Source organism: Neodiprion virginianus, chromosome 1, assembly GCF_021901495.1.
Source record: "Neodiprion virginianus isolate iyNeoVirg1 chromosome 1, iyNeoVirg1.1, whole genome shotgun sequence".
Lineage (NCBI taxonomy): Eukaryota > Metazoa > Arthropoda > Insecta > Hymenoptera > Diprionidae > Neodiprion > Neodiprion virginianus.
The window spans coordinates 11,197,719-11,211,634 of NC_060877.1; the positions used below are offsets into that span (position 1 = coordinate 11,197,719).

General features: G+C 35.5%; 1 protein-coding gene across 2 annotated transcripts in view; it reads left to right on the forward strand.

Moving 5' to 3' along the window:
* The window catches only part of LOC124305571 (microtubule-associated protein tau), a 59,942-nt gene that overhangs the window by 12,397 nt on the left and 33,629 nt on the right, over positions 1–13,916 (forward strand). The window lies entirely within an intron of this gene.

Below are 13,916 nucleotides of genomic sequence, written 5' to 3' on the forward strand. Positions count from 1 at the left end.
ATTTCGCCAGACTGTAAGCGGAGGCCCTAATTTTCTGTATTTTATCAGAGTCGGTACATGTTTTTGAATCTGAAATTTCCCGACACTTCCAGGTATTCCGGCCAGAAAATAAGAGTTTCTCAGTACACATATACCACCTAGAATAATGATAAATTTTTTTTAAATGACCCTACTTTTAATATCGTCCAATTGATAACTTACACAAATCTATTTCCCGACGACAGGTTGTAATTTTCGTCAAAAGGCAAAAACAAATGTTGGTAAAAAGGTACATTACATTGCGTTTCGAGTCAACTTAACACTTGTTACGCAGCTTCGTTTATACGGAGTTACAAAAACGTGCTGATTTCTTACAAGGGAATAAAATTTCAGACTTATTTATGAAATCCCCCGAGTTTTCCAGGCTTTTCCTGTGCGTATCAACCCTGTAACAATATCGGATAGCCGGGTCTCGTTTTCCGGCATACTCGCGCCTGCACGTCACAATCTCGCTTTCACACTTGCGTTCAAAGTAGCAAAGCACGGAGTCGGAAGGGACGACCACAAGGGGAAGCTTTCGTTGCAATCAATAAAGTGGCAAAGGCACGACAGGCACAGCATCCCGCCGGGTTCAGGATTCTCGTCCAAGCGCAAGACTGCAAACCGAGGGGAAATATTACCGAGATATCCGAGAGCGTTCGACTCGATTACAAGTTGCGGCGAAAAAGCTGAAAGCTGACTATTATTGGTTGTGCGATGATCGACAAAAAAAAAAAATATATATATATATATATATATATATATATATATATATATATATAACTAATTAACTAATTTTTTCCGTGAATTTTGGTGGTTCAAAACGTAGAATTACGAATAAAATCATGATTATATTAGATTGGCTCTATTCCTTTTTCATGTTATTGTAATATTGAAAGGAGGGAGATGGTTTCTAATATAATCGTGATTTTATTCGTAAATTCTGCGTTCTAGAACATCAAAGTGTTTACGGAAAAAAATGAAGACAACGGAAGAACAATTTTTTTTTACGACCTGTGTAGTATTTTTTTTTTTTTTTTTTTGATAAACTGTAGATGTTGAAAAAAAAATTGAATTTTTCATCTAAATCTATTGTTTTTTTTTTTTTTTTTTTTTTTTTTCTAGTCATGTATGGAAATGTCGATAAAATAAATAACTAGAGCCAATTTCGTTGACATGAAATCTTACTAAGGCTACTCAAATATCAAGGGCAACAAAAGCACCGTTTACCGATGTTATTGCACAGATTTCTCCAATATTATCGGTCAGAAAATGAAAACGCCTAATTGATAAGCATTAAGGATCAAGTAGGTATCGAGAGAAAAATAAACGAATTGAAGATTGTAGACAAATAACTGAAACCTAAAATATATTTACACAAATGTCGGAATAAGAAACGAATTCTTTTGATATTTCAGGCTGACAAGTCATTAATGTAAACGATCATTATGATATTCGAATTCCAAATTTACGATTTGAATTAACGTTAACGGATTCGTATTTTATCGGTAAAGTTGAGGGGATGTCAGAGTGTACCGACCGAGTTAGAAGATCGGAGATTCGCTTTGTGTGTTTACTGCGTAATAGAATAGTTTCAAACTTCGGAAAATAATCGAGTTTGCAGGTGTGCTTGTAGAGGTATTCAGAGAAGTTCATAAAATTCATGAAAACACCACGAATATACTCGCTGGGGATTCTCACTCGGTTTGAGTTTATAGCGAGCTATTGTACGACTGAATCGCGTACGTTGTTTTATTTTTATGTTTTTTTTTATGTCGATTGTCACGAATTTTTTGAACTGTACTCAGTTACGACGCAAACAGGATCATAAAAGGTACAATTCTCCGAAGTTTGCAACAATTTTATTCCTTACAAGAAGAAATAAAGGTGAAAATCGATTGCGAATGTTGTCGGTAAAACAGGGAGGCCCAACATCTTCCTAAGAAGACTTACTCTCGCTGTACGAGTCAACACTCGATTCATTTATTAGCAACATATCTGTACACCAAATCATTATCAAATTATTATATTGGTCATTTACGCAGACGTATTTAAAAATATGAAGATTGAAAATACTGTAGTTTTAAACAGAAGCTTGGATATCGGTGCTTCAGTTGAAATTGATTGAAGATAGTTGAAAATACAGCAGATTAGTTCGATTTCCATTGCGTAGTCAATTTGTGAGTAATGATCAATATCGGTGCAATGTTTTAACGTTATAATATACATTCAACGAGGTCAACATTGCAATTAATGTAGAAGATCTTCTTCTGAATAAAAAAAAGTCACCGTACAGGTTGAATTCATCGAATCAAATTGTAACTTTTGAAATCTTCCAATCGATCTTCGTATCTGAGACGAATACAATAATTTTATAATCACTCGATGTAAGTTTATCTCGTAATAAGATTAACAAAAGTATTCGTCACGCCAAAATCCTTAATTGAGCGTAAAATCCGCGCAAATTACAATAATATACACTGCAGGTCGACGCTTATTTCCGATTGATCGTTACAAACGAGACTGCGTAGCAAATATCGGCAGAAAGAATCACGAGGATGCCGCAGACTGCTGCAGGCGTTACGGCGCCAACGATAATTAATTATCTGATCGCGGTACTGGATAAATAATATCGTTGTAAAAACCGGTAATTAAAACTGCACAAAACGTACAAAGCCACTCACTGTTCGGCCAAGTGATGTATTTTCAGCAATTATTTATTCTTTCGTTTCTGCGCGTCTTTACTCATTTCTAACGCTTGTTTTCTCCTCGGCGTTACGGTTTCATCGCTTTCTTTTTCTATTAAAATATAATATTTATTCGAAACATTAAGACACCTATATTGGTCCTCTAATTTTTCAAGTAGTACGGATGCTTTATTTGAAAAATTTCAACAAACCCAACCGCACTGGCAAAGAAATTACACCTGTTATACCTAACAAAGTGCGTGCGACCTTTTCGTACGTCGTCGTGCAATATAGTCGAAAAGCATTGGTCAGCACTCCGAGAATAGCGATTCCACCTTTGCCTGACTGGCCGAGATCTCTATTTTCATCCCGCCTTTTATCGTCCTCGACAATTCCTGCTTAGCACGAAAATTACTGTTGTTTTATTTATTTTTTTTTTTTCAATTTTTTCATCAGCGATTAGTTCTAAATCCAATTGACGTCAGGCTGAAGCGAAAAACTATTCAAATTCTACCGTACCCTAAAGTAAACGTTAATTAAATTAATTCCGAAAGATTGATTTATTTCACGCATAATGACAAAATACCGGTTCAATGAAACGTGCGGATAATACTTTGTCAGCATCGAAAGGATTGAATTGAAGAAAAGTTTCGTTCGTTTCAGAGAATGATTTGCCTAATGTTCGATCAGTTCTGTCATTTTTGTTATATCGAGTCGATATTAAATTTCACGACAACTGTTCCCACGTTCCTTTCAAACTCGACAAGTCCCAAATAGTGTCGGTGAATTTGGTGATTTTTCGCTCGAAAATTTCACTCGTTACTTACTTCGCGGTGAATTTTAGCCGGTAAGAAGTTCTTACAGAAGTAGGTACGTAACAATTTTATCGTATCTACAGGTATACGCGTGCATACATGATTAATGCCGTAATAAAAATAGTTGAAATAATGATAACAATGATGATAATAATAATAACTAGAAGAATAATTGAGCCGAAGGTGAAATAATTCGTATGAAGATGGATCGGCGAAGCATCTCGGGTCCGTCGGAATATTTTCCGTATGAATGATTTAATGACACATTGTTCCTCCTTGAAGAGTCTCCAAGTCCTTCTGCCAAACCCACCGGTGATTGCTTTCATCTCTGAAGAAGCATCCGGCAATGAGACAAAGGTCTTCCAATTGCGTAATGTCAAGCAGAAACATATTGCCTCGCGTTTTTTCTCTTACTCGCACGAGTACGCAAATTTTCTACGCGTACATTTATGCGGTAAATTTTTTAGGCTTAACGTGTTTATATGTGGGGCATTCCACCGCGAAATCGGACGGTTCGAAGAATTTTTATTTTTGATTTCATCAATTTTTTTTTTTTTATATTTTTCAGTACCCCTAATAAGAGCCTTTCTGGAAAATTTTGATATTTTTTTGACGACTTGTTAAAAACAAATACCAAATTTTCCAAAACATCGCTCGTTTTTTTGGGTTTTTTGTTAATAACTTTCTTAACAACGGTCGAAATTGAAGTTTCTTTGTTTTTGAAATCTATGTTTTTAGACGGCCATTACAGAAAAAAAATACAAAAAAAAAAAAATAATTGAAGTGTTTGTGATTAAGATTTTTGAGTTTCGAAATTTTAAATCGTGTTCTTGAAAGTGAGTGTCCCTTTCGATTTTTTTTTAAAGTTTTTTATTGCAAAGTACTCTTCTTTCGACAACTTTTAAGATCGGTCTGGTCGTGGGCCCTCCGTATGAACAATTTTTTTTCGATTTTTGAAAATTAAAAAAAAAAATTAAAAATTTTGCTATGAATCATTATAAGTACCGATTTTTCCCACCGTATACTCTTCTTTTACATATTTTAAATTAATCCTAATACTTTTTAATTGTCAATAGGTGTTTGAAATCAATAAGTGAACGTTAAGTCTATTTATAAACAATTGTAACGAACGTTTTCATTTATTTTCGTGTTTTTTTGAAAATTAAATTATCAGTGCTAGTTTTTGTTGCAAATTATTTGTTCTCTCAGTGTAGGTATCAGACGTTGGTCGACTTCGCATACAATGCCCCATATATGTCTATATAGATCCGACAATACTCTAAGAATATAATATAAAAGTTGTATTCCAAAAAATTATGTTCACAAGCAAAGCAGTTTCAAGATACTCTCAACGCGTATAGAGCACAGTATTTGCAAAAAAGATCATTATTATTATTATTATTATTATTGTGTGACCTAACCATCACTTGGATACGATTCAACCGCATTGGCTCCGAATTTTAAAATTCACGTTTAAAAAATTGGAGTATATTTTGATGGAAATTGGAAACCTTTGTACGTGATAATGGTAATGAAAAATCACGCAGCTGAATATTATCTCTCACGAGTGAGTAACTCGACAACGGAGAAAGCAGTCGCTGCACGTCGTCAGTTGCTGTAAGATATAAAAATATTCAACTCTATTCCCAGGCAGTTTAAATGCAGAGGCATATAAAAGGTATGTATATAAGGAAGTTAATTGGCCAAATGAGATATGCAGCCATCCTTTCTCGTCCGTGGGAAAACGATTATCATCATCTTAATGCGATCGATTGTTGTTTCGTTTATCTTCGTTTCAAGTCTTCTATCTGATTGCGGGATCAAAGGATGGTTATAAACGTAGGTGTACAGTGAATTTTCGCATCCCGTATATCTGTATACAATCGTCCCATCACATAAAGTGGTTATTAGGAACTCTCGAGAAATTTCATCCTGCTTCCCGTATGAATTTCTATTATTCAATTCTGTCCGGACTGTAGGAGTGGATAAAAAAAAACTTAATTGCTTGTCGCGCGTTCGTTTGTCTACCTTTCAAAATTTCCGCTCGGCACTTTGACAGCATTTCCCTCTTTTCCCCGTTTTCTTTAGTTTGAATTTTCCATTCTTCAATCCTCTGGACTATCCCGGAAAGTGGAATAAAATGAGACTTTTATTCTCAGAGTTTCGACGATTTTCACAAACTAAAATGAAATAAATGTAGAGACGTGAAATAAAATCAAAACTTTCAGTTTCAATATACAGTTCACTGAACTACGATTTTTAACTAAAAACTACACCAAAAGTTTTATATTTTCGAAAATGTTTAGTTGCCTGAGATAAGATTCTTCAAAATTCAGTTTAATAAACGCAGGTGAAACTATTTACAATTATAATTTAATAATGCAAACTGCAGAGTTTGAGAAGCAACAATGACCCAAATAGCAGCGTTAGTGAACCGGGTAGAATAAGTCCAAGCTGTAACTATGCAGAGTGAAAATGCAAGAACAATGCATTTCCAGTAAAGAAGACGAGGCATTTTTCTCAGCTGCGCTGCAGGGTCGTTGAAAGCTAAGAGGTGCACTTCCGCACCTAAGCCTCCTCAACATCTTGAATCCTAGACTTTTTTCGTGGCGTAAAAATAACGCTCAGAGTCTAGCACGTGGTTCGAGTGATGTGGATCAGCTAGGAGTTTCGGAAAGTACGAGACGAAGGCTCGGATACTTATAGATAAACCACGAAGGGTAGAGGTAAGGAGGACTATCTCCGTGTATTGGGATTGTCACTTTGCAATGCGTCATCTGGTGGGAAGAAAATCAAACTAACTTTACCAGGTTAACAGATGAGCGTTGACCGTGTTTTTTCGCCTTGTGGATGGTAGAACAGGTACATTATTTACGATGTTTCATTAATTTATGTGACGCGAGTAATTTGAAACTGAAAGAATCACGATTTGCCTCCATTAAAATGTTAAACGCTCAGGTTATGTGGTGAGAAAATGGCGCCGACAACTGACCTCTGACGTCATGAGGACATTTTACAATCAAGATGGCGCTGCTGTAGCAAAAGTTCCGGAAAGCGCCAATCAGATTGAATCGTTATTGGTTATTAACGCCGTTCCGGCGACTTGTCGAACCGCTAGTTGTCGCTTTTTGGTAGAAACTTTTTCAATCGAAAACCCATATGAGATACTTCTCCTTACTTCCATCCTCCATAAGACGAACGTGTAACATATTCGGGGATTTCCGTGGCAAATAGAACGGCTAATTTTTCTGCTCTCTTTCAATTTTTTTTGCACTTTTTACACCGTTCAAATAGTTGACAGGATTAGCCATTTGAAAAATCGGGATTCGGTGATTCTATGAAATCTGGGTTGCCCGTGGAAAAAATTTCTTCTACGAAAGAAAAATTCTTCTCTTTTCTCTCCCTACGTACAGGTCTTTGACCTCCTATAGAAAGTAGGTATACATACCTAGATGTGCAATTCAATTGTACCGATCTGTCTACTTTTTGGGATTGAATATTATAAAATGTTGTAAAAGTTTGGTAGTTTTTTTTATTTGATTCTCGATACCGATTTCAAAACGAAATTACCTCGTCTTCAAAGTGGGCACAAATTTTCATCGAAACTCCATTCGTAAATAATACGTAAGAGGAAAATTTAGTAGTCAATATTGTCGACATGCAGCAAGTATTTTGCAAATACAAAAAATGTTCGTGAATTTGAAAGTAGACCGTTGGAGATCTTCTTTATCGGCTCCGATCTACCGATTTCCTTCAAGGAAAGAAAATCATCTTTTCGTTCGATTTTCCAAGCGATACTCCATGAACAGCGAAGGGAAAGCGTGTAAAATGACAGCTGCAAGCCGTTGTGGGAGGTTCATTGATTCTATTTTATGGGGTGTGTCGGGGACTTTTCACCGTCTGTGAGTGCAGTTGTCGGACATGTCGAACTGGGGCATTTTGTGCGTGTTTGCAGCGAAGGGATTCGTTCTTCCACATGTGTATGTAGAAGAGGAGACAGACAAAACGCTTTATGTACGGCTTCCGCGCTCAGACACGCCGCCGCGGCTCTCTGGAAATTATAAAAGAGCGTAGAGATTTTTTTCATACTTGTGCATCGCGCGAAAACGTTTCTCGCTCGATTTGCACTTTCGAACATATTTCTTACACCCGCGACATAAATCAGTGATTATGTACATGTGGGAGTCAAGCTCAGAGATTTCCGGAACGAGACTCATTTGGTTAATTCGACATTAGTCATTAGTCAGAAATAAAGAAATAGCTATTTTTAAAGAAAGCGTTTCAACAATTTTTTTTTTCTCATCGACCGGATAAAGGGGTTCTAATTTCGGTGAACGGAAATCGCGTTCACTACTTTCGAATCACTCGTCAATGTAGTAATAAAAATTATATTAAAAATTTTTTCTCCGAGGGTGAATGGTGGGGAAAAATAACATCAATTGTGTGGAAAATTTTAAACAAAACAAACCAAGTAAATTCGTACACGTACCGATAACTGATACAAGTATAGATAATCGGCTTAAATCCGAAGCTAATCGTAAGAAGATTCGAAATCATTAGAGTCGCGCCGTTGAATGAAAGTAGAGCAGCTGTTACCGGATGAATAATGGCGTTTTACCCTGCAACGATTTAATGCTGCGGTATGAATCAATGGCTGGGAAAACCGTGCTTATTGTTAGTCGGTAAATGATCTTCTACGGTGTAGCGGTAGGTATAAAAATACAAGTCCTAGTCGCTTCTTAGTCGACAGAATACGGGCTTAGCTTGTGTTTAATAACGTTATAATAACCTTTCGCCACTGTAGAAAAATACGAGAACTTCGTTCCAACAGTTGCTGTGAAAGAGAAACGACATTACCGGACTCAAGTAAAAGATGAAAATAATTTTTAGTGAAGGAAGAGACAGGAATGGAAAAGAAACGTTTGCGTTATTCTTTTTACACGATGTTTTTTTGCGGAATGAAATTGCACAACGATTTAACGTTTATCTGTTGTTAAATTTATACACGTGCCCAAATTTCATCGAGTATTTGAATATTTGCGTGTATTTTTTAAATTATTTTTATCGAATAGGAAATAAAATCATAACTGACGAAAAAGACATTTATAATTGTTTGAGATATTATCGTCTTGCCAAATAGATATAACTTCATTTTTGCAAGTTTTCAAAACTGGGTCTCTGATGATTCACTCTGCGGTTTTTTTTTTTAAAGTGACAAAAATTACACGGAAACTGGACTAATAATAGGTATAAGATTGTCGGTTGAAAAATAGTATAAAATATCATAATAACAGTAATGATAATAAATTATGTATCAATATATATAAACACGATTTATGAATAGAATGAAATTTTTAGGAGCACGAGGAGTATAAACGAAATAGATTCGTGTAAAAATACATTTCTTCACACAAATTTTCATCTACTTCGAATTATCATGTCCTATTCAGTTTTATTCTTTAATTATACATCCTCAATCTTTTTATTGTTCTGATTTTCCGATACAAAAAGTCCACAGTCGATATTGGGTGAAAAACGAAATGAAAATGATGAGAATGTAAACGTAGAGAAATATTAATGTTACAGCTGAAACAGTGCGATCTAATTTCAAATTTGTTGGCTACATTATATGAATTAAATTCAATTCTATAGATTTCTATAAAAAGTTTCGTAAGATCGCTTCGCAAATATCGCAAATATTACGAACTAGACTAACAGTGTGATTAATCATTTTTGTTTCAGGTATGCAGTCATCCATTACGTACCAAAAGAAAAAATAAAGGGGCAAGTATCAAACCGGCGATAAAAATGTAAACGCATAAATTAATCGCACGAAGCAAAATCCTGTGAACATATAATATACGAGTACCTACATTATCAGAGGTTTAAATTTATTGTTACTTTGTAAAAATTTGAAGAAAGTTGTCTGAAAAAAATAATTCGAATCAATAGGAAAATATTTTATATTGATACATGACGATTTTATTTTAAAACAGTCAACTTATCTATGATTAAGGTATCACGTTCGGATACGAAGGTCAGGGTGATACGACGACGACCTTATCGAACGATGCGGCTTCTGACGACGAGCGAAATTCTAAAACGGAATCATGCGAGCGATAACAACCGGGATAATTATGCATACAACACGACGATCCTAAAACTATTTATTATTCAGGGATTACTGGGAAATGATTTCCCAAGCGTTCGTATAATTGCGTTTGCCGTGGGGGACAAGCTCGTGTTTTTCTCTCATCATGTAGGTTAACGTTTATATGCGTTATTCCGTTTTGGCGGGCATCTCAAAAACGCAAATAGATACGCTACTTGTAATTTTAGCGTGATCTTAAAGCAGAGATGCCGCGTACCGGCTTAAATCCTGAATCACATTCACACAGGAATAAATTCTGCGACACTTGATTCGTTCCGCGTTTGAAGAATCTGAAAAACACGCTCCGCTAACATTAAAAATTTTTTCTTTTTTTCTTTTTTCTTTTCTCTACAGATTTGGAATAATTTTTATAATTGTATTTCAAAATGACGTTAAACGCAGTCGCGTTTCTTTCTGTAATTCTGATGTCGTTCGATTGGAAATCGCCGATTCGATAAATTGCGCATACACCATTTTATACACAACGTGTTCGCATTAAACGCGAAACAATTCGAAAGAGTTTATTAAGCAGGCATTATAATAACGATAGGCGGTGAGTGTGCTTGATTTGTTAACGATTCTGCCAGCTGGGTTAAATATATCCAAGCCTTTTGCGTCACTATGCTGTATGTAGTTACGTACCTACAAAGTAGGCACATACAACGGTTCACATTGTTATACAGAACCTGCGTTACGAACGTTGCTATAAGCAAACAAAAATATGGTATATTTTTCCACACGAGGCGAACTGACTGACCGCAACGAATTGTCCTACTTTTATAAATTACACAAAGTACGAACCGAGCCGTAAATAGTTGAACGCATTATACATTCATAAGGCTATTCAATTTATGTATATACATTTTGCGACAAGTCAAGCCTGCCAATATCAATTAACGTTGTCATTCGTTTCAATATTTTTTTCAGACCGTCGAAAAAAATCGCACACATCGATCAATGTTCAATTTCATTACGGAAATTTTTCTGATTTTTGGTGCGAGGTTGATATTCCGAAATTGAAAAGTTCCGAAAGAGACGGGTTCCGATTTTTTTTTTTGTCGCGAAACTTAAAGTAAAGAAATCAAACAAACTCAAGTTCTGAAAAAGTAAAGTTTCGAAAAGATAAAATGGCGAAAGGGCAAAACTCCGACAAGTCAAAGTTCCAAGATATTTTAAAATATGAAATAATCGAAATTCGGAATGATCGAAGATTTTTGGTTCCGTGAAATTCTAGCTCAGTGAAATTTGACCACGTTTATCTTTCTTTGTATTGGATTTTCGATATTTTTACGTTCGGAATCCTGGTCGTTCCTATTTTCGGTTTTTCTGATTTTTTACACCCACTCGTTGAGTAAACTGCGTCGTGTGAATATATTTTAACTTTCGGAATTTCGTTCCATCGAAACTTTACTTTTCGGAATTATTTCCCTGTCAGAACTTTGCTCAATCGTAACTTGAATTATTGGAATTTCATATTTCGGAACTTTGAGCCGTCGGCTTTCCGACCAGTCGAAACTTTGTTGTTTCGTAAAAATTTGCTTACTTTACTTCAAGTTTTGCCACCAAATAATTCGGAATTACGAGTTTTCGGAACTTTTCAAATTCGGAACTTCAAACCTACCTCTAATTTTGTGCTTTATTGATCAGTTGAAATTAACGATAGTCGTAATTATAAGACATAACAAACCATTATCGTATGGAAGAAAGAAATTGTCTCTGTTCGCATGAGTCCAGTCTTATTTTCACAATAGCTAGAGACTATAAAAATTAAAAGTTGATATGCATAACAATAAATGATCCGAAGAAAGCGTCACATTCGTTGTATCCTTTCGCAGTTTGTTGGAAACCGGCTTTCGCAGAGCTTGTCGAGAATTTGATGCAAGACACGCTACGTAATCGTGCCTAGAAAATTCCAAAGTAGCTGTACACGCAGTCATATTGATTATCAGCTAAAAAATAATTATAATGCTGACTTATGTACGTCAGATGCAAACCCCCCTTGTCAAAGTCAACTGCATACCTATGTACATAATACCTTCAGTTACGATACTGACATTTCGACGAAAGGTTTATATCTCCCAGCTGATCGAAGATTTTGTCGTCAAATATTTACAATAATTAGAAGAAAAAAAAAAAATAAATAAATACCCTTGCAACTTGAAATGTGATAACTAATTGTAAAATTGTGACAATAATTGGGGGGGGAAAAACAATAAAAATAAACACAATAATAATAATAGAGAAAAATGTAAAATCATTGTTAATACGTTGAAAATTTAATTTTTTTTTCACATCATCGAACGTTTCTCATATTGAAACAATTTTTATACGAGCATCGTCAATTGCAAACAAGGGACTTAATTTCACAACGACTCGAGAGTCTAGACGAATTATTGATACCGTCAAACAGACGTATATATTTCAGTTTGAATTGATTTTGATTTGAGTTCGATGCAACATGACGACGTTACGGTGAGTATTTATTACTCCGTGTGTACAGTGATTGCTGACATGCAAAAGCCCTAAAATCGTAGAATACGGTTGTATGCATGTCGCAATGAGCGTATAATAATAGAATAAAACACGAGCGTCGCTTGTAAATCGATGATTCGTTAATTAGGCGACGTGCAGTTCCAAGGTGTGAAATTATTTCTGGAATATTTGAGACCATCCAATCGCATTACAATTTACAACATTCAACGCCAGAATTTAAACCCCTCCCATCATTTTATCGAGTAGAGTTGTTCAGAATTTTATAGCAATGCACAAAAATAGGTTTTTAAAGCGGTAATTTCGAACAAAGTTTCTACAATTTTTTGCTATCACAAATACCACTGTGCATTATTATTAAATTTGTAAAATGTTGAGAAGAAAAAAAAAAAAGTTGAACCGAGAAAATGTTCGCTTGCAATATAGCTTGAAATAGCTATAGTTCCTAGTTCCAAATACTGATTCAACATTCCTCAAAGAAAAACCTCTTTTTGAACAAAATGGCGTTTACTTTTGTAGCAAAAAAATTCGTGCTAAAATCTAAATCAACGCTTCTAAGATTCAAAGTAACGTTTTCCAACGCGTGAGAAAAACCAAAATTGTAGGATACAAATTTCAGAGGATATATAATTCCTTTTGATAGTTTCGAGGTATTTTTCTCGAATTAGTTTAACGTACCGCGGTGAATTTAATTGGCGTCAAGTTTATGCAGGAAGACACGTGTCCAAGGAAATATCCATCAGTTTCTTCCACAGACTGGTAATTGGATTATAGCGATCAGTTATCGCGGTATTAGAATCCCTTGAACTTGCGAAGGGTGTAATTTCTCCCTCAGGTAAGGGACGGAGGCGGAGCTTGGGGTGCAATTGCAGTTCAAGCATATGACCGTCATTTCCGCTGCGCGTTCTTTGCTCAGAAAAATAAACTTTTTTTATCGTAGGGGAGAATTCATATACATATACCTATGTATTATACTACACAGATTTATCCATGATCCATAAAATGGCATGATATTTTTTGAATTTTATTAGAGTAGTCGGAGGTCGAAAGGGACGAAACGCTTCTCAAGAAACAAGGAAGCAAATACAGAAACGGAAGAAGTTTGTTTTAGGTAAACAAGCCTCTGCGCCACTAAGTTTCGGAATATAAATTACACGTAAAACTCTGTAGTTTTTACTTCGATTAAAGTTTATAACTGCAGATTTAGCCGGGAGAATATTTGGAAAACAAAAATGTATAGTTTGCAGTTGCGGGTGAATAGAAAAAGAAACTCAATAATTCCAAAATCTTCCAAAACCATAATAGTTTACTCAGTGCCTGGTCACGTTAAAGTTATTAATTTCAATCTCGTTTTACGTTCTCAGCAGATGTGAGCAAAAAATATGGAAAAGCAGAAAAAGGATCGAAAGTTGAAAAAGTATCCTTGTTTTATTTCCGGGCTTCTGATATATTCCTGCTCAGAATTAATAGCAACACATCTCAGAAAAAAAGTCGACTGATACGAAGAGGGCTTACTGATTTAGGGAGGCGTGATATCAGTACGGTATCCAACGATAGATCATGTCATTGCCAATTAGCGCAAGTCGATGATCAATCAGTAACAGTCATCGCGTTAACGGCAGCCGTTGAACAGAATTTGATGACTATCTGCGTGTCGTTTGTAGTTTTCACCTCAAGATTTTTATCTTCTTCTCGAAAAATGCGTAACAAGAAGAGGAAGACGAAGACACGCTTTGGTTATACACTTGTTCTCCA